Genomic DNA, 27,344 nt, shown 5'->3' on the forward strand with positions numbered 1-27,344 from the left:
TATATTTAAATAAAAGTTTTTACTTTTATGAGTACTTTTACTCATGAGGAATTTTAAAACTTTGAGTCCAATCTCATGTGGTTTGTCCCATTGCACAGTCTTCCGAATGCCTTCCAGTGAACATCCATGGCCTGGCCTGTCTTTCTTGTGGGTCTGGCCATAGGACTTTGTTCAGTGATGTTCCCCACTCAGGGATCCACTGGGTGAGTCCACAGTCTCCCCATGGTGGAAGAACAGGTGTTGATGAGAGCGTCACCGTTGAGACCCAGTAAGGGCTCTAAGAAGGGAGGAGAGGTGAGCGAGGTAGAAAGTTACTGCTGGAAAAGCCTTATAAAGGGTAGCTGTCTCCATGGACATAACAACAAAGAATGACAGATAACTGTGGAGGATCTAGCACGGGCAGACGCTGTGTGAAGAGCCTCGCACACATCACCTTGTTCAGTTCTTCAAACAGCCTGGTGCGTCATGTGTTCTTCTGAGCCCCATCTATGGAAGGGGACACTGACATTCCTGAGTGTCTTCCCAGGATCCACATGGCTAAGAAAAGACAGCCTTAGTTCTAAAACGCGAATCTCTCTGAGCTCAGTGCTTGTTCATTATTGTTAGTATGCTTTCCAAAACATCCGCCTCATTCTGATGCTTAAATATGCCTGAAGTGCACATGCGCTTAGATATCTAAAGGGGATTTTAAACACCGTTCACGTGTCTGTGTACACATCACAGATCGTTACCTGCACACTCATACGTTCAAAAATTCTCTAAGCCTTTTTGCATTGTCAGTCAACTACACTTTCACTTTTTTTGTGCTTGATTTCTGAGTCCTCCCACTTTAGCTCAATTCCCGCCATCCTTCTGCTTTTAAGGTCTATCTCCTGTCTTCAGAGTCAATGTCCTGACTTCTCCTGTTAGTCTCTCATGAAATATTAATCAATTTCATCAATCAAAATAACCAGTAAGGACCAGTTTTACAATAGTCAAATTAATTGCAAATAAGAGACCATATGTGCTTGAAAAGAAGTTGAACATAAGCTAGGAAAGTGATCTGGAAAGTTTGTTAGTGGGAACATAATGAAGACTTCCCCATGTGTGGGTCAAAAATGAAAAAAAATATGAGAGGGAAAGAAACAAAGAATGGATAGATAGATAAGTAGACAGACAGGCAAACTCTCATCTGCTTGTTCATTTTCCAGTGTCCACAATAACTGGAGATGGGCTGGGGCTATAGGTTGGGGCCAAGAATACAATATAGGCCTCCCACATGGCTCTGAAGGACAAATTACTTGAACCATCATTGTTGCTCCCTAAGATCTCTCTTAGCAGGAAGCTAGAGTCAGGAGCCAGAACCAGGTATCAAACCCAGGCACTCTGTTGTGGGATCCAGACATCTTAATCACTAGGTTAAATATCTGCTCCATGGCGCAAAAATTTGAAACAGGCAGCCAATCCAATGTGAGCATAAAGTTTACTTCCCTTAGATTTGACTATAGTTGATTTGCTCTTTCTCTCCACCTGCTGGTAGAAAAAGAATAAACAGTTTGCAGTTTGCACCCCCATAGAAACACAAAATGAAATATACTGTTTGAGTACTCGTTATAGCATTAAGCCTCAATGTACAGCACATTAAGGACAGAGATCCTACATGAGGAGTAAGTGCACAGTGACTCCTGTTGTTGACTTTACAAATTGACACTCCTGTTTATGCAAACTGTTGAAATCTTTACTTAATGTATACTAAACTGTTCTTCTGTAAAAAAAAAAAAAAAAGATATTATCAATTCCCAACTTGATTCTCTCACTGGGATTAAACATGACAATAGGTCTGATCTGATTTCATCATCATTTAAAAAATCATCTATTATTTTTCACTTTATGTTTCTGTGTGGGAGCAAACTGTTGAAATCTTTACTTAATGTATACTAAACTGATCTTCTGTATATTAAGAGAATCGAAAATGAATCTTGATGTGAATGGAAGGGGAGAGGGAGTGGGAAAGGGGAGGGTTGCGGGTGGGAGGGAAGTTATGGGGGGGAAGCCATGGTAATCCATAAGCTGTACTTTGGAAATTTATATTCATTAAATAAAAGTTAAAAAATAAATTAAAAAAAAGAAAAAGAATAAACATTCACTTTGATACAAAGTTTAGTCTGAGCTGTTAAATACATGAATAAATCTTTATATGCCATCTCTTTTGGAAAAATAAAAACACAGTGTCAGCTTATCAAAAAGCCTTCTAATTATCTCCCTCAGATAGTGTCCTTGTGCGTGCAGGAAGGAGTGTGGCTTACAGGACATGAACATGAATGAGTCCGAGAACTAAGATGCTAGATACTCTAGTGTACGTGTCCTCTAGTTTCCAAGACAAGGTCCCATCTAATTTGTCTTTGCTGATGGCATTCCTGGTCAAAGCGTAACTCTTGGCTTTTGCTCCCAACACTCTATGGAAACTCAAAATCACCCATGGCAACTGCAGTACTAATCCACTGGCCAATTCTCTGTCATCATTTATGTGACCCTTTAGCAGCATCTATCAGCAGCTGATTTTCCCTTCTCCGTGATGTTTTTATTCAGATGTCTTATAGAACACCTCTTCCTTTTATACTCTAAATGATCTTTCACCAGTCTCCTTGGTTGGTTCCTCTTTTTATTTCTGGCACTTTTATTTCTGAGTTTCTACAATGATCTTCTAAAATCTAGTCCTATATTTCATTTTTAAAGAATATTTATTTATTTATTTTGAAAGACAGAGGTATAGGGAGAGAGGGAGAGACAGAGAGAGGGATCTTCCATCTGCTAGTTTACTCCTGAGATGGCCACAGTGGCTAGGGCTAGGCCAGGTGGAAGCCAGGAGCCAGGAGCTTCATCTGGGTCTCCCATGTGGGTGCAGGGGCCTAAGGACTTGGCCCGCCCTCTGCTGCTTTTCCTAGGCCAATGGCTGGGAGCTGGATCAGAAGTAGAGCAGCCGGGGCATGAACTGGCATCCACATGGGATGTCGGTGTCAAAGGCAGCGGCTTTCCCCTCTGTGCCAGAGCTCCGGCCCCTAGTCCTATATTTCCAGTACTTCACTCAATACCTCCACTTGGGTGTCTGAGACAATTCAGACTTACCCTGAACCTGCCCTATGCATAATCTTCTTCCCATGTAATGACAGCTGGGTTTTCACTTTCTCAGACCCAATATTGTTGGAGTCCTGAGCCTCTGCTACTCCACAGCCTCATCTGTTGCCCAATAGGAGAGAAACATAGATCAGGAGTTTCTGCTCCCAAGGGCCTCCCTCTGTGATTCACTCTCTTTTCTCTCAATCTACAGTGTCCAGTCAAATGTAGTGCATGGCCATCTTAAAGTACGCAAAGCTGTTCCAAAAACTAGAAATTTATGTAATCTTGGGGTGAATTGTATATGAATTCAAAGTATACATTCTGTTATTAAATTTTTCATCAAATTTAGTTAAATGTACCAATTATATCTTAAAGGCTTGAGTAAGAATTTTAACTTTCCACATTCTTTTTGTCTCTTTTTGGCTCTTCACAGGTGTCTCAAATCAGCACGAAAGCATTGTCATTTTTGTGCATGGAACTGCCTCACTGGCCCTATTTGATTGGTCCAGGAATGTCAAACCGGCTCAAGATAAGCTATTTAACCCCAGTGACAGTTGATTGATCCATAATGTGACACAGGTAGATCAATTATAACCATTTCTTTGAATACTTGAACTTGGAACCACTAGGAGTAAAAAGGGGCTCCTCTTTGGGAATAAAAGTTATGAGAAATGAAGCTGAGGAGCTGCTCATAGCCACATTTTCAGCTGTGTGAAGGGAGGCGTTCTGCAGTGAAGAGTGAAAGCAACATCCAGAGAGTCCAGTGTAAGGAAAGGACAGGCCCTGTGACAGTCTGGTTCTTGCATCTGATCTGTCCTGGGGCCCAGCAGGTCTGCCTTTAGCAGGTATTAATGAAGAACCTTGACTTTATGTACTGTAGACCCCATTGCTAACTAGCCTTAATGGAGAAATGAACTCAATTTCTTACATGGTTGGAAGGAGGGCAAAGCAGCTAATGCAATCAAAGATAGAGACGCAGTCATCAGGCCCTTGTTTATGCCTGAAACTGACACTTCAGAACGGCTAGTTTTCTCTTTTTATTCATCTCCCATTTCTGCTTGTCTTAGCTTTTGAGTTAGTCTTAACTGGACTTCACCCTGTTAGGCTTCTTCTAGGGTGCTGAGAAAGATGGCTGCAGGGTGCTCCAGTCTTCCTTCTAAAGCAGTGTTGCCAAACGCAGAAGCTCTCAGGGGAAAGTCTCTGTTAACTGTAATGGAAAAGTCTAGTGAAACTACTGGTTGGCATAGCTTGGTTTTCATGATCACCTGTGAGCCAATCACTTAGCTAAAACCATGGGATGCTTTGGCGTGACCCAACTCCTGTTCTATGTCTGTGGGCCTATCAGATAGAATTGTACACAACACAGGAGAAGCAGAGTATTGTTACCACAAAGGATAGTTTAATGCATCTTCTTTTGTCTGTCTTTCCTCCCTCCCCTCCCCTCCCCTCCCCTCCCCTCCCCTCCCCTCCCCTCCCCTTCCCTTCCCTCCCCTCCCCTCCCCTCCCCTTCCCTTCCCTTCCCTTCCCTTTCTTGGTTTCCATAGAGCATTAAAAGTCTTTTCTTTTTTGTCTAACCCAGTTATTTAACTGCATTTGCAATCAACAGTTCTGATGAACACACACTTTGCTGTCTCTCTTTCTTCTTAGATTGCTATCTCTCTCCCTAAATGACATTATTACTGAATCATCCTAGTTAAAAATGTGGGTGGAATTTCTCGATTTCTCCTCATTTCTTCCTCCCCATAGTAAAAAATTTGGGGACCTTTTCTCAATTTCTGCCTATTTCTTCCTTCCTATATTCAATCAAATAGCCAAATTTATTTATTTGAAAGGAAGAGTTACATAGAGAGGGAGGAGATACCCGCCCCCCACCACACACAGAGATCTTCCATCTGCTGGTTCACTCCCTAAATGGCTGCAACAGCCAGTGCTGGGCCAGGCTGAAACTGGGAGCTGAGGGCTTCATTCAGGTCTCCCATGTGTGTGCAGGAACCCAAGCACTTGGGCCACCCTTTGCTTCTTTCCCAGACACATTAACAGGGAATCAGATCAGAAGCGAAACAGCCAGGACACAAACTCGCACCCACATGGGATGCCAGCATCAGAAGCAATGGTTTTACCCAGTACACCATGATGCTGGCCCCCTAAAGTATTCTAAGATCTACTTCACTCTCCCATCTCTGTTGTTCCAGACATTGCTCATGCCCTCGTTACCTTTTGGTTAATATGCCTCCTCAATTTTCTTTCACTTTTGCTTCTTTGCATTCTGTTTTCCAGTCTACTCTAGAAGTAAAATGGTCCTGTAATTTCCATGAATAATATTTGCTCTTGGCATCTACTGCCTTTGGAATAAAGTGAGAAATTTCTCGGTGGTACATAAAGACCCTCTGTGAACTCTTGCTGAGGATGACTCACATGCTTCTTGATGTTTGCATCCCAGCATCAGCTCTAACCTGTGCATCACATTTACTTTCCTGCTGAGTCGTCTTTCAGTCAGTGCTATGCTGACTCTGAACTTTAACTCCGTAATTAGATGTTCTTTGTGTGCTCTTTGAACTCCTTGCTATCTTAACAACTTCTGCCTTTTAGTATGCACGAGGTTCTCAAGCTTTATTATATATGAGTCACTCGGGAACTTTCAAGAAGCAGATATTTCCTTGACCCATCCCAGACATCCTGTAGCAGGAAGAACTTTTTGAATGGCCTCCCTGAGATTCAGAAGCAATCATTTGGCAGGCATGGTGCATGCGTGTCTCTGCTACCGCCTGGTACTAGAGTTCTCTGATGCTCTTTCCTTCACAGATTGGATTTCTTTCTCTTCCTACTCCTGAGGGTTCTGATTGGGTGGCCTGAATTAGAAGTCTCTGCATGTTTATATCATAGTCATTTTTGCTCCAGATCCTGGTGCCATCAACACACAACCAGCCATGTCAACCCCTTCCCTCTCCCATAATTATGCAGCAGCCCCTCTGCTATGCCAATTCTTTGAATTTATTCTGTATGTTCTTACTTAATCATATATAATTACTATATAGTTCAAGCCTAAATTATTTTTTCTAATTACTTTGGTGATGTCTCCTCTCTTCTCACTGGGGAGCCCTGAACTACCATCTCTAGATGATCCCTAGCACTTTAAAATGATTGTAAAGGCTGAGCCGGGTTGTGCATCTCTTCCAAACTTCATATTGGAAATTGGCTGTGCTATGAATATACACACCACAACAATCAGAAAGTATTCAGCAAATGTCACATTTTTTTCCTTGAAGATTTGTTGTTAGCATTTACCAGCACATTGCTGATTCCAGCAGAAGACCAACCTGTGGGAACACAGACCCCAGCCTGGAATCATGCCCAACACCATAATGATTTCTTGAGATATTATGGATGTGTTTAAATAATTGGTCAGACCTAGACCCAAACTCTTAGAGTCTGTCTTGTCTATATTCTTTCTCTCATACTGCATATTTGAACTGTCAAGGGAGTACTTTTCCTAGACTTGTGAAGTACACACCTGCAGCTGATTTCACACAATCCTCTACTCTGACCACCATGAATCAAACCTCCATTGTGTCAGTTGCAATTATTTTGATGGCCTGCAGAGGTTTCCCAGTGTTCACTCGTGCCCCCTCTGTAGTCTGTTCCTAATATAACTGTAGTGATCGTGTCTCATCATTTTTGGAAATGTATGTATTACACAACTGGAAACACTCCAAGGGCTATTTCCTTAACAGTAAGACCCAAAGTCCTTTCATTATTTTTTTGTTGGACATGTGGTCAGTTTTATTTTTTTAACTTTTATTTAATAAATATAAATTTCCAAAGTAAAACTTTTGAATTATAGCAGCTTTTCCCCCCATAACCTCCCTCCCACCCATAACCATCCCATCTCCCACTCTCTGTCCCATCCCATTCTTCATCATGATTCATTTTCAATTATCTTTATATACAGAAGATTAACTTAGTATACACTAAGTAAAGATTTCAACAGTTTGCACCCACACTGAAACACAAAGTATAGAGTAATATTTGAGAAGTAGTTTTACAGTTAATTCGCATAGTACAACACATTAAGGACAGAGATCCTACCTGGGGAGCAGGTGCAGAGTGACTCCCAATGTTGATTTAACAATTGACACTCCTATTTATGACGTCAGTAATCACCCGAGACTCTTATCAGGAGCTGCCAAGCCTATGGAAGCCTCTTGAGTTCACCAATTCTGATCTTATTTAGACAAGGTCATAGTCAAAGTGGAAGTTCTCTCCTCCCTTCAGAGAAAGATACTGTAGCCTTCTTTGATGGCCCGTTCTTTCCACTGGGATCTCACTCACAGAGATCTTCATTCAGGTCTTGTCTTATCTTGTTTTTTCTTTTCTTTTCTTTTCTTTTTTTTTTTTTTTTTGCCACAATGTCTTGGCTTTCCATGCTTGTGAAACTCTCATGGGCTTTTTAGCCAGATCCGAGTGCTTAAGGGCTGATTCTGAGGCCAGAGTGCTGTTTAGGGCTTTTGCCATTCTATGAGTCTGCTGTGTATCCTGCTTCCCATGTAGAATCATTCTCTCCTTTATAGTTCTATCAATTATTTGCAGACACTGGTCTTATGTATATAATCCCTTTAGCACTTAATCCTATCTTTCTGATCAATTATGAACTTAAACAGATCACATTAACAAGTAAGATGGCATTGGTACATGCCACTTTGATGGACTGAATTGGAATCCCCTGGTACGTTTCTAACTCTACCATTAGGGGTAAGTCTGAGTAAGCATGTGGCAAACTGTACATCTCCTCCCTCTCTTATTCCCACTCTTATATTTAACAGGATCACGTTCAGTTAAATTTAAACACCTAAAATTAATTGTGTGTTAATTAAATTGTTCAACCTATAGAATTAAGTAGAAAAAAAAAAAAAACAGTGGGGCCAGCGCCATGGCTTATTTGGTTAATCCTCCGCCTGGGGCGCCAGCATCCCATATGGGCACTGGGTTCTAGTCATGGTTGCTCCTCTTCCAGTCCAGCTCTCTGCTGTGGCCTGGGATAGCAGTAGAGGATGGCCCAGGGGCTTGGGGCTCTGCACCCACATGGAAGACCTGGAAGAAGCACTTGGCTCCTGGCTTTGGATCACTGCAATGCTGGCCGTAGTGGCCATTTGGGGAGTGAACCAACAGAAGGAAGACCTTTCTCTCTGTCTCCCTCTTACTGTCTTTAACTCTACCCGTCAAGTAAATAAAAAAAAACACTTTAAAGGAATAAAATAGTAAGTTGTTCCTCGACAGTCAGCACAAGGGCTGATCAGGTCATTGTTTCTCACAGTGTCCATTACATTTCAACAGGTTTCCTTTTAAGTGCTCAGGTAGTTGTCATCAATCAGGGAGAACATATGACATTTGTCCCTCTGGGACTGGCTTATTTCACTCAGCATGATGTTTTCCAGTTACCTGCATTTTGTTGCAAATGAACAGATTTCATTTTTTTTTTACTGCTATATACTCTATAGAGTACATATCCCATAATTTCTTTATCCAGTCTACTGTTGATGAGCATTTAGGTTGATTCCAGGTTTTAGCTATTGTGAATTGAGCTACAATAAACATTGAGGTGCAGACAGCTCTTTTATTTGCCAATTTAATTTCCTTTGGGTAAATTCCAAGGAGTGGGATGGCTGGGTTGTATGGTAGGGCTATATTCAGCTTTCTGAGGAATCTCCAAACTGACTTCCATAGTGGCTTTACCAGTTGGCATTCCCACCAACAGTGGATTAGTGTCCCTTTTCCCCACATCCTTGCCAGCATCTGTTGTTAGTAAATTTCTGTATGTAAGCCATCTAACTGGGGTGAGGTGAAACCTCATTGTGGTTTTGATTTGCATTTCTCTGATTGCTAGTGATATTGAACATTTTTCATGTGTCTGTTGGCCGTTCGGATTTCCTCTTTTGAAAAATATCTATTGAGGTCCTTGGCCCATCTCTTAAGTGGGTTGTTAGTTTTGTTGTTGTAGAGTTTCTTGATCTCTTTGTAGATTCTGGTTATTAATCCTTTATCAAGTACATGGCTTGCAAATATTTTTTCCCATTCTCTTGGTAGCTTCCTCACTTTCCTGACTGTTTCTTTAGCATTACAAAAACTTCTCACTTTGATGTAATCCCCATTGTTAATTTTGGCTTTGACTGCCTGTGCCTATGGGGTCTTTTCCATGAAGTCTTTGCCTGTGCCTATGTCTTGCAGGGTTTCTCCGATGTTCTTTAATAATTTGATGGTGTCAGGTTGTAGATTTAGATCTTTAATCCATGTTGAGTGTATTTTTGTGTGAGGTGTAAGATAGGGGTCTTGCTTCATGCTTCTGCATGTAGAAATCCAGTTTTCCCTGCATCACTTGTTGAATAGACTGCCCTTGCTCCAGGAATTGGGTTTAGATCCTTGATCAAATATAAGTTGGCTGTAGAAGTTTGGATTGATTTCTGGTGTTTCTATTCTGTTCCATTCGTCTATCCATCTGTTTCTGTACCAGTACCATGCTGTTTTGATTATAACTGCCCTGTAGTACGTCCTGAAATCTGGTATTGTGATTCCTCCAGCTTTGTTTTTGTTGTACAAGATTGCTTTAGCTATTCAAGGTCTCCTGTGCCTCCATATGAATTTCAGCATCATTTTTTCCAGATCTGAGAAGAATGTCTTGGTATTTTGACTGGTATGGCATTGAATTTATAAATTGCTTTTGGGAGAATGGACATTTTGAAGATGCTGATTCTCCCAATCCATGAGCATGGAAGATTTTTCCATTTATTGGTATCCTCTTCTATTTCTTTCTTTAAGATTTTGTAATTCTCAGCATAGGGGTCTTTGATGTCCTTGGTTAAGTTTATTCCAAGGTATTTGATTGTTTTTGTAGCTATTGTGAATGGGATTGATCTTAGCAGTTCTTTCTCAGTCATGGCATTGCCTGTGTATACAAAGGCTGTTGATTTTTGTGCATTGACTTTATATCCTGCTACTTTTCCAAACTCTTCTATGAGTTCCAATAGTCTCTTAGTAGAGTTCTTTGGGTCCCATAAAAAAAAGAATCATATCAAATGCAAAGAGGGATAGTTTAACTTCTTCCTTCCCAATTTTTATCCCTTTAATTTCTTTTGCTTGCCTAATGGCTCTGGATAAAACTTCCAGTACTATATTGAATAGCATTGGAGAGAGTGGGCATCCCTGTCTGGTACCAGATCTCAGTGGAAATGCTTCCAACTTTTCCCCATTCAATAGGATGTTGGCCATGGTTTTTTCATAAACTGCTTTGATTGTATTGAGGAATGTTCCTTCCATACCCAGTTCGCTTAGAGTTTTCATCATGAAAGGGTGTTGAATTTTATCGAATGCTTTCTCAGCATCAATTGAGATAATCATATGGTTTTTCTTTTGCAGTCTGTTAATGTGGTGAATCACATTGATTGATTTGCGAATGTTGAACCATCCCTGCATACCAGGGATAAATCTCACTTAGTCTGGGTTGATGATCTTTTTGATGTGTTGCATTCTATTGGCGAGAATTTTATTGAGGATTTTTGCATCTATGTTCATCAGGAAAATTGGTCTGTAATTCTCTTTCAATGCTGCATCTTTTCCCGGCTTAGGAATTAAGGTGATGCTGGCTTCATAGAAAGAATTTGGGAGGATTCCCTCTTTTTCAATTGTTCTGAATAGTTTGAGAAGAATTGCAGTTAGTACTTCTTCAAATGTCTGGTAGAATTCAGCAGTGAATCCATCTGATCCTGGGCTTTTCTTTGTTGGGAAGGCCTTTCTTACTGATTCAATTTCTGTCTCAGTTATGGGTCTATTTAGGTTTTCTATGTCTTCCTGGTTCAATTTAGGTAGATTGCATGTGTCCAGGAATCTATCCATTTCTGATAGATTTCTCTGTTTGCTGGCATACAAGTCCTGGTAGTAATTTCTGATGATTCTTTTTATTTCTGTGGTATCTGTTATTACATTCCCTTTTTCATCTCTGATTTTATTGGGGTGTCAATTTTGTTTATTATTTCAAAAAAACAGCTCTTCATTTTGCTGATTTTTTGTAATTTTTTTTTGATTCAATCCTGTTGATTTCCTCTCTGGATTTTAATTATTTCTCTTTTCCTATTAGTTTTGGGTCTGGTTTGTTGCAGTTTTTCTAAATCCTTGAGATGCATTGATAGCTCATTTGCTTGGTTTCTTTCTAATCTTGATGCAGGCACCTATTGCTATAAACTTTCCTCTTAACACTGCTTTTGCTGAATCCCTTTAGTATTATATGTTGTGTTGTTATCCTCATTTACTTCCAGAAAGATTTTTATTTCTCTTTTGATTTTTCTATGACCCATTGTTCATTCAGGAGCATGTTGTTCAATCTTCATGTGTTTGCATATGCTCTAGGGATTCCTGAATTGATAATTTCCAGCTTCATTCCACTGTGGTCTGAGTAGCTGCATGGTATGATTTCAATTCTTTTGAATTTGCTGAGACTTTCATTATGGCCTAGTATGTGGTCAATCCTAGAGCTGCTGAGAAGAATGTAAATTCTTTAAGTGTAGGATTGAAAGTTCTGTAGATATTTGTTAGATCCATTTGGACTATAGTGTCGATTAAATCTGCTATTTCCTTGTTGATCTTCTGTCCTGTTGATCTGTCTATTTCTGAGAGTGGAGTATTGAAGTCCCCCAGTACTATTGTATTGGGGTCTAAGTCTCCCTTTAAGTCCCTTAACAAATCTTTTAAATAAACCGGTGCCCTGTAATTAGGTGCATATGCATTCATAATAGTTATATCTTCCTGTTTAATTGATCCCTTTATCATTATATATTGCCCCTCTTTGTCTCTCTTAACAGTTTTTGTGTTAAAGTTAATTTTGTCTGATATTAAGATGACTATTCCAGCTCTTTTTTGTTTTCTGTTGGCATGGTATATCTTTTTCCAACCTTTCCTTTTCAGTCTGTGTGCATCTTTGTTGGAAAGATGTGTTTCTTGTAAACAGCAAATAGATGTGTTTTATTTTTCAATCCATTCAGCCAATCTGTGTCATTTAACTGGAGAGTTGAGGCCATTTATATTCAATGTGACTATTGATAAGTAGTGACTTTGCCCTGCCATTTTTCCAAAGATATTTCTAATTTATGCTTTGAATTTCCTGTGATCTTTCACTGGGAGATTTTCTTCCTTTACCTTTTTTTGAATTGATTTCCACATTTCTGTGTTTCTGTGTATATCACATCTTTAAGCATATTTTGCAGGGCTGGATGAGTGGTGACAAATTCTTTCAATTTCTGTACGCTGTGAAAGGTCTTTATTTCACCTTCATTCACAAATGAGAGCTTTGCAGGATATAATATTCTGGGCTGGCAGTTTTTTCTCTCTTAGTACCTGGGCTATATCTAGCCATTCCCTCATAGCTTGTAGGGTTTCTGATGAGAAATCTGCTGTGAGTCTGGTTGGAGATCCTCTGAGAGTAATCTGATGATTGTCTCTCTTGCACGTTTTAAAATCTTTTCTTTATGTTTCACTGTGGTGAGTTTGATTACAATGTGTCACTGTGAAATTCTCTATTGGTCATGTTTATTGGGGGTTCTATGTGCTTCCTGTACTAGGATGTCTCTTTCCTTCTCCAAACCTGGAAAGTTTTCTGCTAGTTTCTCACTAAAAAGGCCTTATAATCCTTTCTTTCTCTCCATGCCTTCAGGAACTCCTAGAACCTGGATGTTGGGTTTTTAATAGTATCGTGTAGATTCCCAATGATACTTTTTAGATTTCAAATTTCCTCTTCTTTTCTTTGGTTTGACTGTATACTTTCCTGTGCTCTGTCTTCTAAGTCCAATATTCTCTCTTCTACCTCATTGATTCTGGTTTTTAGGCTCTCAAATGTGTTTTTTATTTGTTCTATTGAATTCTTCATTTCATTTTGGTTTTTCTTCAGTTTCATCTTCTACTAAATTCCTCATTTCATTTTGATTCCTCCTTAAGATTTCATTTTTAGGGGAGAGATTTTCTGTCCTGTCCTGTATGTTTCTGTAGTTCATGCATTTGTTTTCATTAACTTCGAAATGTTCTTATGGTATTTTTTTTGAAATCTGTATCTTGCATTTCTTCTGTCTCATCATCTTCACAATCTTGTATTGGAGTGTCATGTTCATTTGGGAGCATCATGATGTCTTCCTTGTTCTTTTTTTTATTTTTTTAATTTATTTTTTGACTGGCAGAGTGGACAGTGAGAGAGAGAGAGACAGAGAGAAAGGTCTTCCTTTTTTTTCTGTTGGTTCACCCTCCAATGGCCGCCGCGGCTGGCGTGCTGCGGCCAGCGCACCGCGCTGATCAGATGGCAGGAGCCAGGAGCCAGGTGCTTTTCCTGGTCTCCCATGGGTTGCAGGGCCCAAGCACCTGGGCCATCCTCCACTGCACTCCCTGGCCAAGCAGAGAGCTGGCCTGGAAGAGGGGCAACAGGGACTGAATCCGGCGCCCCAACCGGGACTAGAACCCAGTGTGCCGGCACCGCTAGGCAGAGGATTAGCCTAGTGAGCCACGGCGCCGGCTTTTCCTTGTTCTTGTTTCTTCAGTTTCTGTGTTTGTTGTTTGGCATTGTGGAGATATTCTTTGGCTTTTTTTTTTTTCCCTCGCTGTGGTGGCCTTTCTCGTTATACTATGACCCTAGATTAAGTGGACTGTCTGCTTTTGGTGAATCTCTAGAGGCTTGTCGTGGGTGTGGCCAGATATCTCTGTTCAGTTCTTCAGGGTTAAGGGTGTGCCAAAAGTGACACACCCAGGTTTGGCATGGTAAATCTTCTCTCTCTCTCTTTTTGTATTCAGAAGGAAGTAATTCCACTCAGCTGAGCTCTTCTCCTCGATGTCAATCAGTCTGAGCACTAGCCACAGTGGGTATAATATTTGTCTGTTCTGTCCCAAGGACCACACAAAGGATCTGTGCAGTCCTCGTTGTAAGCTCAGATTCCCCTGCAATGTCTCTCGCCGGGTAGACAAGGCCAACCGAATTTTGTGGCATCTCCCACCGAGACTGCTTATGTCTCAGCCACACTGTTAGTTCTCCCTTACACCCTCAGTTTTTTTTTTTTTTTTCCACAGTCCCGGTTCATAAGCTCCACACATGCACTAGGTCTTATTCTCCTGTTATTTCTCCCCACCAGAGTCAGGTTTTTCTGCTTGGCTGAGGGTGGGCACAGCCCTGAGCTGGCACAGCTCTTACGTGTGTCCTAAATGGTGCCTGCTCTATTGTCTCACATGCCTTTGTAAGGTGTGTGGAGAGAGAGAATTGTGTTCGTACCGTCCCTTTTGTTTATTTCTCTCCTCTAGTTAAGCTGGTGTACTTTTCCCCATGGGGCTTCAAGCCTCATTCCTTCTAGGCTCTTCCTGCCACTTTTCACTAGTGTCTCGAGCTACTGCAATTTCACCTCACCTCTCTTTCCAACGCTGGTGCAGGGGAGAAGACTTTTGGCAGCTGGGTTCCCAAGCAGTGGGCATCTGATCCTCCACATAGATCCACCATGTCCCTCTAATTCCAGAAGAGTTCCCTCTGCAGTTTTTCCCTAACTCTTCCCTGAGAGTTCACTATCTGCACTTTTATTAAGCTATCTTTTCCTGGACTATCAGTGAGTTCCCTCCCTATTCCACCATCTTGGAGCCCCACCCCCATACTTCTCTCTCTCTCTTTTTCTCGCTCTCCCTTTCCCCCTCTCTATTTCTCTCTCTCCCTTTCCCTCTCTCTTTTTCTCCCTCTCCCTTTCCCTTTCAAATAGATTAAATGAATGAATAAAATTATAAAAAAGAAATTGATAAATAATTTCATTGGTTTATAATTTTTTTGCCAAAAACTGAACAAATAGGACAGGCGTTATAGTATGGCTAGCAAAGTTGCAGTCTGTAATACTGGCATCCCATGTGGGTACCAGTTTATGTCCTGGCTGTTCCATTTCCAACCCAATTCCTTTTCATGGCCTGGAAAATGTAGCAGAGATGACCCAAATTTTTAGGCCCCTGCTTCCTATCATCATCACAGAGCTCCTGGTTCCTGGTTTCAGCTTGGTCTCTGCTGGCCATGTGGCCATCTTGAGAGTGAACCAGCAGATGGAAAATATCTCTCTCTCAACTTTTCTATATTTGGAATATTTTCAAATAAATATTTGTTTTCAAAAATACAAATGAAAATATTCATAGAAATTCTGAAAAACTTTGAGTGACATTTGAATAATAGAATTATTTTGGTTCATGCATAGACTTAGTAATCAAATCTAAAAGAATAGAATAGTATATATATGTGGGCCGGTGCTGTGGCTCACTAGGCTAATCCTCTGCCTGCGGCGCCAGCACTACCAGTTCTAGTCCCGGTTGGGGCGCCAGTTCTCTGCTCTGGCCCGGGAAGGCAGTGGAGGATGGCTCAAGTCCTTGGGCCCTGCACCTGCATGGGAGACCAGGAAGAAGCACCTGGCTCCTGGCTTCGGATCAGGGCAGCGCGCTGGCCATAGTGGCCATTTGGGGGGTGAACGAACAGAAGGAAGACCTTTCTCTCTGTCTCTCTCTCTCACTGTCTAACTCTGCCTGTCAAAAAAAAAGAGAATAGAATATATGTGAAAATATATGATAGAATAAAAAGCAACAGAAGCCAAAAAATGGGTGGGCTCATGAGTCTCACTGGAGACTGTAACTCACAAATGTATAGCACAGCCTTTGTCTTCCAGTATGTTTGTTTCCTGCAGGTCTGATGTTTCCACATGTTTAGGGGGCATTTAATACTTGAAAGAAAGCATAGTTGGATATTTGGTTGATGAAATTTCTGTTGGCTTTTTGCATGTGTTAGTCTGTTTGCAGGATCCACAGTGTGTTCCCATGTGACTTGAGATGTTATTAACCTCAATAAATCTTTGTCAACTGAGCCCATTTCTCTGTTTTAAACAATCAGAGATTGTTCCACTAATTCTCCATTTGTGACTTTCCATGTGTAAGATTTACAAGTGGTAAGAGTCTGAAAATAGTGTTGGGGGGCAAGTGCATGAGAACACTGAGGGGGGCTACTGCAAGGTGGGTACTCAACCCTTACCCTAAACCGGAACAGAAAGGAGATAGAACACTATTTTGAAAAAACACCTCATTTTAAAGGAATAAACATCTTTAGCTATGAGAAACACTTATTCAGATTATACAGAATGACAATAGGTTTGTAAATGCTGGCATGAACCTTTATTTGTGCGGATTTTCTTCTGAGGTAGTGATGAAGAATGACTTTCTCTCTGGTCTCAAGAAATGTATGGCCAAATGCAGAAGCAAAGGCAGGGCTGGGTGAGACCAGAAGCCCCAGCAGCCTTGGCATATATGGGAGATTATTAGCTGCTGTAACAGCACCCTGGGGAAATATAAAAATGGCAATTTCAAATGAATTTGCCAATTATTAGATTGTATTAAATGCCTAGGGTCTGTTTTTGTTTTACCTCATAATAACAATTTTATTGAAATATAACTTGGTCCAGCTGGAGCTGAAGGTGTTGGGTCCATCCTTGCTTTTGAGGTCCTCAGATGCCATTGCCTTGTTCCCAGAGGGAGGGACGTGAGTGTCCCCTGGCCGCCATCCCTGGATGGGGTCCTGACAGGGCCACCAGACAGCCTGGAGGTCAGGGAACCGATGCCCGACAGAACCAAGTTGTATTATTAGACACACTGGAACAAGAGATTTCAGAATTTAAAGAATGTCATTCTATGTTGAACATTAATGCTTTCTTCACCGAAACGAAACATTTTCATGCCAAGTTGGTGAATATAAGGAAAGAGGTGCTGGTGCTTCCTGAAAAGACATGCAAGTTAAAAAAAATAGCACAGAACCTGCAGCAGAACACGCAAAAAGAGGAGTTGGAAAGGGAGCAGCAACGGGAGAAGGGGTTTGAAAGAGAAAAGCAGTTAACTGCCAAGCCAGCTAAAGGACATGAAGCGTTGTGTTTGCATGTTTTCCTCCCCTACCCCATATTCTTTGGGTATAAGATGAGCAGAGTGTAGAGCGACAAGGTGGTGCCTTATACTATTGTGTTCTGTTTAGAAATCCTTATCCCAGGATTGCTGTGTCTTCATATGTTCATTTCAGCCCTTCAAGAAGCATTTCTCTTTAGAGAGTGGATGTAATGTCACTTGTTTTGATATTTATATGTACTTGTTTTAACTTTTGTTTTACTTCATTTTAATATTTGTTATTTTGGCCTTCAGTAATTTGAAAACTGGGAAAATGGTTAGATGTCAGAGTCTAGACTCTAAATTGTTAAAAATTAGTATCAATTTTTTTAGCTTCTTGAACGCAGATTTTTTTTCTTTTACTTTTGCTTTTTTGTGTTTTCTTTTTTTTTTTTTTTGAGTGCAGGTTTCAACATTTTGGTTTCTTATTTTATGGCCTGACTTGCCTTTCTGGCAGGATAACATTGATTTTTGGTAATTGCCTTTTCATTGCATTGTTTAGAGAAAATATCAATTGCTTAATTGCATATGCCCCTGGAAAAGATGTGGTATAAGCTTTTGTGAATAACATAACGCAAAAGTGTATGCACAGGACATGACAGCACCTTAGACAAGGAAGGTGAGCAGCAAGATGCCAGAGGGGTTCTACTAACCACGTACTCTGTGCTTTTCAGCGTGGATGCTTCATAGCTTTTGCCTTCCAAGTAGATTATATGTGTTCCTTAAGTTTGACAAGGATAGTGGAGCTAGCACACACTCATATGTGCTTGTGTGTTCACAGTGTTAGTTAGTAACAGTCATAATACAGTGAGGTAGTTTCTTGTTTTAAAAAAATTCTTAGGATAGAATCATATGTACCAACTGCTACTTTATAGATAATAACAGGAATGGTAGGAAAAGCAGCAACAGGGTACCTTAGTGTTTCTTAGAATATTTCCTGAGTATCGCATTTGGAAATTTATACAAGGACAATATCATGTTTCATTGCTTAAAACAGAGTGTGTTATTCACAGTTTTAGTGTTATTTAAAATTCACCTGGTTTCCTATCTGTATTAAAAGTGCATGATTAGGATGTATATCTTTTGTAACCCACATTACATTTTTGGTGAGCTGGAATCACTACCTCTGGTCATATACCAATCAAGCTAATGATGAAGAAAGCTTTAGATTTCATTCAGTACTAAGAACTGATTTGTTTAAAGGTTTAAATAATTTGTTTGAGTCTTTCTCTTCTTTAATGAATGAATTATGGTCTCACAAGTCACTGGACTTTGACCTTATATATTCAAAAACCCAAGTGTTGCCTCAAACACTTGCTAAAACTGCCTAGGGAAGGACTCACTAGAGCTTGCAGTCATCTACATTGCTGAATGTACTCCTTTCTGATGTGGTATCTGACAGACTATGCATTGCTTCTGACAGTGGGTTTGGAGCAACTGTATTTGTGTAACATGCTGATTCCTGGACATACTCTCAATCTGCTGAAGCAAGTCAGTGTTAGGCCCTCCCTACCCCTCTGACGCCTGCCATGATTCTGATGCATCTTAAAAATGAGAACCACCAGCACAGTAGTTGAGTTTAGGGCTTCCCATACTGGGCTGCTTATCACTGTCGCTTTGGAACTTCTGAAAAATACATTCTGGATTCTTACGCTGGTTCTGATGTGGAACTTGTGTACATTTTTTTTTGACAGGCAGAGTGGACAGTGACAGAGAGAGACAGAGAGAAAGGTCTTCCTTTGCCGTTGGTTCACCCTCCAATGGCTGCCACGGCTGGCGTGCTGTGGCTGGCGCACCATGCTGATCCGATGGCAGGAGCCAGGTGCTTCTCCTGGTCTCCCATGGGGTGCAGGGCCCAAGCACTTGGGCCATCCTCCACTGCACTCCCTGGCCACAGCAGAGAGCTGGCCTGGAAGAGGAGCAACCAGGACAGAATCCGGCGCCCCAACCGGGACTAGAACCCGGTGTGCCGGCGTTGCAAGGCGGAGGATTAGCCTAGTGAGCCGCGGCGCTGGCCTGGAACTTGTGTACATATTAAAGAACCCCTTCAAGTGATTCTGATGTAAGGACCCACTGGTGTAGACTATCTATAATGATTTATATTTGTAAGTGGTGAGATAGTTTAAAAGCTTTTGGATTAATCTTATGAAATACTGCACTGCTACTTTTGATACACTGTCAGGTTTAGGACTGAATTTTAGCAGGAAAGAAATAAATATAGAAGTCTGGCTAACTAATTGAACGTTTGCTCCTCTCTTTGTAACCTGTGTTAAAATAAATTATGTTCATTGAATGAATGGTGAGACACACCTAGTTTCAGAATTGTGTTATTTAAGTGTTTAAGACTTCTTAAAATGTCAAAATGAATGTATGCTAGCATCCACAATTTTAAGGTCACTTGTAAATCAGAAGTACTGTTATCTTGGTTGTCGCTCCCCCTCTTCGTGGAGGAGTGACACTGAACCCTGCCTAGGCTTCATATCCGAGTCACGGCACCATTATGTCGCTCCCCCTCTTCGTGGAGGAACGACACAAGACCCTGCGCTGTTCTTTCGTCTGCTCGGCCCTTCCCGGGTTTGCTGCTGGTTCTTCCCGGGTTGGCTACCGTCCCTCCACCTCCGTGGAAGGGCGGTTCCCCCTGCCACTTTTCCCCACTTCCGCGGGGGAGCGGCACACCGCCGGCCGGCTCTCTCGGGGGCTGCACAGGTGTTCCTTCAGATAGATGTTCCTGGTGCATGTTGTCTCTCTCCTCCTTTATAGTCCTCTTCCACCAATCCCAACTCTGCTACCCACACGCCGAGTACGCTGCTCTCCTCCAATCAGGAGCAGGTCCTACAGTTTATTGGTTGAACTGGAGGCAGCTGTGTAGAAGCTGCTTCTCCCTTCTCAGCGCCATATTGTGGGAGAGCAGATGCATAGAATAAGTCTTAATTCCACTAACTTAGTCTAGTCCGGGTTGCTCCCCACACTTGGTAACTAAAACATACAACTTAGCTGTATTTCAGTAACACAGAAACATATCTTGTAGCTGTATTAGAATGGAATCCATTAGTTAGTCTTGCTGTGTTTTTGCATGGGAGGCTTCTGTTTCCAGGTTGAAAAAAATCGCTTGTCTTGAAACTGTAACGGCATGTACTGACCTGAAGTGATGGGAATCCATTTTGTATTTTATTTGCAGTAACTATCATGTAAATATACACTGAATGTAATATAGATTATGTCCACATTGAGTTTTTGAGTGGATACAGTTTATAAATATATCAATTATATACCCTCATTTGTTTGTCTGATTTTGAACTTATAAAATGGGAACCACTTTTTATGCATTTAATTAAAAAGGTATCTGAATTTAAAAAAAGAAATATAACATATATCATATAGTTCAACTACATAAAATTTTTATGCTTGTTCATAGTTATGTACCTCCAACCACATTCAATTTTAGGACTTTTTCATCGGATTTCAAGTTGGCTGATTAGGGAATGACATACTGTGCCAAGTTAGGGATAAATAATAAATAACAAAGTGTAGGAAGTGCAATATCAGGGCAGAATTAGAGAAAAAAAAAACACTGAAAATTCTGCGAAAGGAAGAGGAATGCCATAGACCTGTGTGGAAGGTGCACATACGCAGCATGAACATGGACACAAAAATGACTGCAGCGGCTGAGAGTGGGAGCAGGCAGCAGCCTGGAGATGGAGACGAGACCAGTCTACTACAGCACATGGTAACATAGCTGGAGGGAGAGCACTGCTTGAGTCCAGACTTTAACCCTAGGGATTAGTGGTTACTAGCAGTTACCTATGGAGCCAGTAGAAGTAAAATGGGCACATGTTTCTCACCCCAACAACCGCACAGCAGCACTCACATCCCAGCTAAGAAAGCATGTGATCCACTCTGGGTTTGTGAGGCAGCTGCAGAAGGCTTTGTGCACATGCACAGCAATCGGCTGAGACAGAACACCATCCTCTTGGCAGTACTAGCAACAGTGGTGGTGACAGAGCAACATTCGGCCAGAGACCCTTGTGTGTGAGTGTGATCCAGAGTCTAGCAGAGGGAAAAATCCACAGCTCCCACTGATGTTGAGCCTGGTGGGGGGATTGATGGGTGGTTGAGCACCCACATAAGACTGTGAAGTGCCGCAGCCACCCAACATACCACAGGCTCTGGGGCTCCTGCTGCCTGGGTGGAGCTGGTTTGGGATCATCGGATTCTCTGTTTACTGGACGACCAGGCAGGGCAGAGTGAAACCTCTGCACCCAGGCACTGTCTGAGACCCTAAGAACTCGGTGGCTACATGAGAAGATGCAGGGTGACGCTGGGTCTCTGGGCAATCACTGGGTATAGCTCACATGCATGAAGCTCCTTGGTTGCCTGGGACAGTTCATTTCAGGAGGAACTGTATTCACAGTGAGGACTGTACAGATCATCTTTGTGGTCGTATGGTGGCTTAGATGAGTGCTTAAAATACTGGGAGCTAATATTCAAGCACTGCTCATCTTAGAGGACAAAAAGTGAGGTGGTGATCACATCAACAGAGGTGAAGCTATGTAATGAATAAGGGATTGATTCAACAGGAAGATGTGACTACAATGAATTATCATGCACCCAACTACATCGTGCCTGGCCATTTAAAAGAAACGTTAATGCATCTAAAAGAATACATAGACTCCATTATAATGCAAACAAGTGACTGCAACACCCCACATTTATTAATGGCTATTAACAAATAGCCAGAAAATCAACAAAGAAACAACAGAGCTAACTGACATTATGGAACAAATGTACCAAATAAATATCTACATAGACACGAAGATCCTCAACAAAATGCTACTTCATCAAATCCAACAACACATCAGAAAGATCTTCCACTTGAACCAAGTGAGATTTATTCCTGGTATGCAAGGATGATTCGCAAATCAATGTGATAAATCACATGAACAAACTAAACAACAAAAACCATATGATAATCTCAATAAATGCAGAGAAAGCATTTGGTTAAATACAGCATTCTTTCATCATGAAAATAGTAAGCATATTGGATATACAAGGAAAATTCCTCAACGCAATTAAGGCAATCTATGACAAATGCACAGCCAGCATCTTATTGAATGGGGGAAAATTGGAAGCATTCCCGCTAAAATCTGGAACCAAACAAGAATCTCCACTCTCACCATTGCTATTCCATATAGTCCTGGAAGCTTTAGCCAGAGCCATAGAGACAAGGAAAAAAATGAAAGGGATACAAATTGGAAAGGAGGAAGTCAAACTATCCTTATTTGCAGATGACATGATTCTATGTACCAGGGATACAAAAGACTTCAATACATAACTATTCAACTCAAAACAAGAGTTTGGTAAATTGGCAAGATACAAAACTAACACACAAAACTAGTCTTTCTGTATATGCACACAATGCATTGGCTGAGAATGAACTTCTAATATCAACCCCATTAACAATAAGTACAACCAAATTAAATATTTTGGAATAAATTTAACCAAGGATGTCAAATAGCTCTACAATGAAACTTACAAAACATTAAAGAAATAAATAGAAGAAGTCACAAAAAATGACAAAAATCTTCCATGTTCAGGGATTGGAGGAATAAATATCAGCAAAATGTCCATACTGTCCAAAGCAACTTAAAGATTCAATGCTATTCCAATGAAAGTATCAATGACATACTTCTAAGATCTGTAAAAACCAATGCTAAAATTTAAAAGGAAACACAAGAGAATGTGAATAGTCAAAGCAAATTTAAACAACAAAAAGGAAGTGGGAGGCATCACAATACCAGTTTTGAAGACATACTACAGGACGGTTATAATCAAAAGATGCATGTAATGGCATAAAAAACAAACATGTAGACCAACGGCAATGGAAAAGAAGAGAAACTCCATAGATCTAGGGACACATCTACAAACAACTTACTTTTGACAAAGGAGCTAAAAATCAATCCATTGAACAAGGACAGTCTCTTCAACAAATGGCTGGGAAAACTGAATTGCCACATGCAGAAGTATAAAACAAGCTCCCTACATTACACTTTATGAAAAATTCACTCAAAATGGACCAAAGACCTAAGTCTATGATGTGATATCATCAAATTACTAGATAACATTGGGGAAACTCTGCAAGACATTTGCATAAACAAAGCCTTCTTATGAAAGAACCTAGAAGCACAGGAAGCAAAGTCCAAGTTGATAAATGGGATTACATCAAACTGAGAAGCTTTTACACTGAAAAACAGAAAGCAAAAAAACAAAAACAAAAACAAAACACTCAACAAAGTGAAGAGGGAGAACATATTTATTTTATAAAAACATGTTTTAAACATGCTTGAAAATTATACAATTGATAAATGTTAATATCCAGAAACTATGAAGAGTTCAATAATTTCAACAACAATGAAACAATCTAGTGAAGAAGTGGGCAAAGTACTTGAACAAGCATTTTCCATTTGTTTATTTTCTTCTTTTATGAAATTTAATTAAGTTCTATGAGTATCATGTATTTCATATAAACAGATTTAAGAATATAGTGATACTCTGCACCCTAAACTTGCTCCCACTCACTCCCCAAAATTTCTTCCTCATTCCTTCCCATTCCTACTCTTAATTTTACAAAGATCTACTTGCAGTTTACTTAATGATAGTAAGGATAGCCATACAGTAATTTTAAAAATTCAACAAATAGTATGAAGGAAAAAACACTGTTCCTTAACAGAAGACACAAAGGCTATAAACAATCATTGACTCTCAAAATGTCCATTCAATACCTTACATTTTAGGTACTTTATTAGTTACCCAAGATCAGGGAAAATATGTTTGCTGTCTTTTTTTGTATTAGCTTATTTTGTTAAATATAATGGCTTCCAGTTGCATCTTTTTTTTTTTTTTTTTTTTTTGCAAACAACTGGATGTCATGTTTTTTAAAGCTCAATATTGTTCCATGTTTTTTACAGCTCAATATTATTCCAGTCAGTACTTGGTTTGAACTACTGACTGGATTCCCATGTCTACACAAGCATGACTGTAATACTGGAGAAATGCCCACCTCTGCATGTTTTGTCTCCACTCTGAAGTCTCTAATGCCATCTGAACTGATGTTGATCCCAAGTGGAAATGCTATATGTGACTGTAAAGGACCCTGGGTGTCCGGTGAGCCAGACTGCCCATCTTTGAGGGTCCCAGGATACAGTGAATGTGTCTGCATGCTTGGAGCAACAGGTTGATCCTGAAAGGGGTTGAGGCCCAGAGGCACAGAAGAGGAGTTGCATATTTTACCCTCTACTGAGAGCTTATTTAGCTGGCACTATTCTCTCTTACACACACATTCTAAAATTCTACATAAGCGTTCTATGCTGTACTTTAAACTTCAAACCTCATCACCAATGTATGGTCAGCAGCCACCTTGCAATTGTGTAGTACGCGTGGTTTGCTGTTCATACATTCACCCTCCACAGAACCCAAACTGACTGCCTAATATTCACTCCATGCCAGGAGAATCACCAGAACAGTTATGCTTGCTGTTTGCTTCTGGTTAGTTTCATTCAGAAAGTAGTGTAATGGAGTAACAAGGGAACATATTCAGAGGATGAGGAAGCAAGATTTAGTCAATCACTTTTTTTTTTTTTTTTTGGACAGGCAGAGTTAGACAGTAAGAGAGAGAGAGACAGAGAAAGGCTTTCCTTTTTCCATTGGTTCACCCCCGCCAAGTGGCCGCTACAGCCGGCACGCTGTGCTGATCCAAAGCCAGGAGCTAGTTGCTTCCTCCTGGTCTCCCATGCAGGTGCAGGGCCCAAGGACTTAGGCCATCCTTCACTGAACTCCTGGGCCACAGCGGAGAGCTGGACTGTAAGAGGAGCAACTGGGACAGAATCCAGTGCCCCAACCGGGACTAGAACCCGGGGTGCCAGTGCCTCAGGCAGAGGATTAGCCTAGTGAGCCATGGCGCCGGCCAGTCAATCACATCTTAATCAGGGATTTTTGGCAGCAATGGAGAACAGTTGTGATGATCCTTAAAGGTTTCCTGGTGCCTCTGAAACTCCTTCATGGGATGAGACACAGGGCAAAAATACATTCAAATATTGCATCTGATCACGAATGTTACTTTATTCACTCATAAAGCTGAATTCTCATCTGTTATCTTCATGTATTAATGGAATTGTGTTCATCTGCCTATCACTCCTCCTAGTCATTCATCTTATTTCCCAACTTTAAGTAGAATATTTTCTATATTCTGTCTAGGATCACTCTCATTCCACATTGTTGCTAGGAAAATTATTCAGAATCACAGGTACGATTCGGTTACCCCTGTCTGTGAACTTCCTTACGATTCTTCATCAACCAGAGGTACACAACCTGCCCCTTGATTCTTGGGGATATCACTGGCCTCCCTGGGAGGCATTCTGACCTCCAGTAGTATCATCTTTGGTTTTTCCAAGCAGGTTCTTTGGACTTCTGCCACATTCTTTTGCCCTGATTATCCTTCACAACCCACATGTAGCCTCTGTGTCTTCTCTCCCTGCCTCCTCCTAACTATTACCGATTCACTGAAGTACAGACTTCCAGAAATTAGGGCAAAATTTGTGCTGTGCTTCATACTGTTTGATATTTGATCATATGTGTCTTGAGCCCTTTGATAATAGTGTATGGAGTATGCAGACACCAGAGCGCCTTGACTCTGCAGTTCTGTGCATGACTGTGGCCATGTACTTACTTTTTACCCTTAAATAACTCCCTCTACCAACCACGGATAAGGGTACCTACCTTGCAGAGTTATTGCTGGTTTGCATGAAGCTATGTGAGCATGTTTCTGAACACAGTGCCTGTAAAACACCTAGTGCTCAAAAATGATTTTTACTGCCTACATTCCAACAGAATGACTAAAATTCATTCGTTCATTCATGCCTGTGTGTGGGGAGCAACTCAGATTAGACTGTTACTGGAATTAATACTTATTCTATGTATCTGCTCTCCCACAATATGGCGCTGAGAAGGGAGTAAACAGCTTCTACACAGCTGCCTCCAGTTCAACCAATAAACTGTAGGACCTGCTCCTGATTGGAGGAGAGCAGCGTACTCGGCGTGTGGGTAGCAGAGTTGGGATTGGTGGAAGAGGACTATAAAGGAGGAGAGAGACAACATGCACCGGGAATATCTGAAGGAACACCTGAGCAGCACCCGAGAGACCCGGCCGGCGTTGTGCCGCTCCCCCGCGGAAGTGGGGAAAGTGGCAGGGGGCCCACCCCTCCACGGAGGTGGAAGGGACGGTAGCCAACCCGGGAAGAACCAGCAGCAAACCCGGGGAGGGCCGAGCAGACGAAAGAACAGCGCAGGGTCCTGTGTCGTTCCTCCACGAAGAGGGGGAGCGACATAATGGTGCCGTGACTCGGATGTGAAGCCTAGGCAGGGTTTAGTGTCGTTCCTCCATGAAGAGGGGGAGCGACACCTGTGTTTTGTTCTGATTATTGTAAAATATGGACTTTTGTTCAACCTACTGCTTGATAATGTCAAAGAATGACTAATAGGTGGGTGTGATTGTGTATTAATAATATTAAACACTGAGAGCAAAATAGTGAAAAGCCCACAGCGACAACTCAGTAAGCATTTGTTTGATGAAATGATGGATAACATTATTTTCCACCCACTTTTTAAATACAAAAACTTTACTGTCATTTCTTTAATACTAAAATTAGCATTGAGAGATGGATACTTTTTCTCTCATTTTAATAAGATGACATGTATGAACTAATTTTTCTTAAAGACAAACATTGACAGTCCATTTTTTTCTTAGAGATTCTTACATTTGGGTTGACAAGTGGTTTTAAAAGAAACAAAACTAGCCATCTTTCTGCCTATAAGTGACAAAATTTATTATCATTGTTGAAAAAGATATTTGTTATTATACAGAATTATTGTCAACATTAAGAGTTATATTTCTCAATTCATTCACAGTAGTTAGCGTATACCATGGTCTGAGTAAAAAAAAAAAAAAAGCAACAGAATTATTTTTCTGTTTATCTCACAAAAACATTCACAGTACCATATAAAAAAGCAACTACAGTTGATTTTTGTAATATATGTGTCACAATGCTAATAAATATGTGGCCTCAACACAATGGTTAATATCTCATAAGTGTATGCAGCACTTAATTTTTATTTAAAATGAAAATTTAAATATTAGGGTTATAAAAATAGAATAAATACTTTTTTAAAGATTAATTTATTTGAAAGACAGACTCACTGAAAGAGACAGAGGTAGAAAGAGAGAGAAAGAGAGGCCTTCTATC

At 40.8% G+C, this 27,344-nt stretch overlaps 1 long non-coding RNA gene across 5 annotated transcripts in view; it reads left to right on the top strand.

Moving 5' to 3' along the window:
- The window catches only part of LOC103352064 (uncharacterized), an 84,802-nt gene that overhangs the window by 3,070 nt on the left and 54,388 nt on the right, over positions 1-27,344 (top strand). For 4 of the 5 annotated variants that reach the window (XR_011378567.1, XR_011378568.1, XR_011378569.1 and 1 more), the window contains exon 2: positions 3,530-3,675. This is a non-coding gene — a long non-coding RNA (uncharacterized lncRNA). Of the gene's footprint in view, positions 1-3,529; positions 3,773-27,344 lie in introns of those variants that run through there. The other variant, XR_007913660.1, reaches the window with a different exon arrangement.

Source organism: Oryctolagus cuniculus, chromosome 8 (assembly GCF_964237555.1).
Source record: "Oryctolagus cuniculus chromosome 8, mOryCun1.1, whole genome shotgun sequence".
Classification (NCBI taxonomy): domain Eukaryota; kingdom Metazoa; phylum Chordata; class Mammalia; order Lagomorpha; family Leporidae; genus Oryctolagus; species Oryctolagus cuniculus.